Below are 719 nucleotides of genomic sequence, written 5' to 3'. Positions count from 1 at the left end.
TCATTAATCTTATTATGAATGTGGGTCAATTTATTGTCATTATAACCAATATTACTAGATTACAATGTATACATTATGCACAAAAATAAAAAATAACAGCAAATTTTTTTGCACATATAAAATACCTACAATAGAAACAACTTAATGCTTTCTTAGAAACATTCACATTTATTTAAACAGCAGGTATTTTAAGTAAGCATGCAAAATATAACATGCTTACTGCTTATGTTTTATTTCACATTTAGTTCATTATAATTTATTACTTCATTTAGAAAATAAAAATATGCGTGCTCGCTTTGGCAGCACATATACTAAAATTGGAACGATACAGAGAAGATTAGCATGGCCTCTGCGCAAGGATGACACGGAAATTCGTGAAGCGTTCCATATTAAAAAAAAAAAAAAGAAAAAAGAAAATAAAAATATGCAGTTTAAATTTTACTCTACATATTTTGCTTGGTGGATATTATACTGTTAAACAATTACTAAACCTGTGCATATACATGTATTCATACTGAAATTCAAAGGCTTTACATGAACTTCATTATTGGGCAGATGTGTGTTTGAATCCTGATACTAAGAAAATTGAAGCTCAGTGATATAATGTTAAGTTTAATATACAAAAATATAGTTGTTGTATGAACTAGAAATAGATTTCCTTAAATATAAATGGCTGCTAAAGGGATTAAAAAGAGTCTAATACATATTACATATTTAAG

General features: G+C 27.0%; 1 non-coding gene across 1 annotated transcript; it reads left to right on the top strand.

Moving 5' to 3' along the window:
- The first annotated feature begins 287 nt into the window (after positions 1–287).
- LOC120365778 (U6 spliceosomal RNA) lies at positions 288–394 on the top strand. The gene has a single exon (XR_005580630.1). It is a non-coding gene; the product is annotated as a U6 spliceosomal RNA (small nuclear RNA).
- The last annotated feature ends 325 nt before the right edge of the window (positions 395–719 follow it).

The sequence above is a fragment of the Saimiri boliviensis genome, chromosome 16, assembly GCF_048565385.1.
Source record: "Saimiri boliviensis isolate mSaiBol1 chromosome 16, mSaiBol1.pri, whole genome shotgun sequence".
Taxonomy (NCBI): domain Eukaryota; kingdom Metazoa; phylum Chordata; class Mammalia; order Primates; family Cebidae; genus Saimiri; species Saimiri boliviensis.
This window is presented reverse-complemented; position numbering and strand designations above follow the sequence as displayed.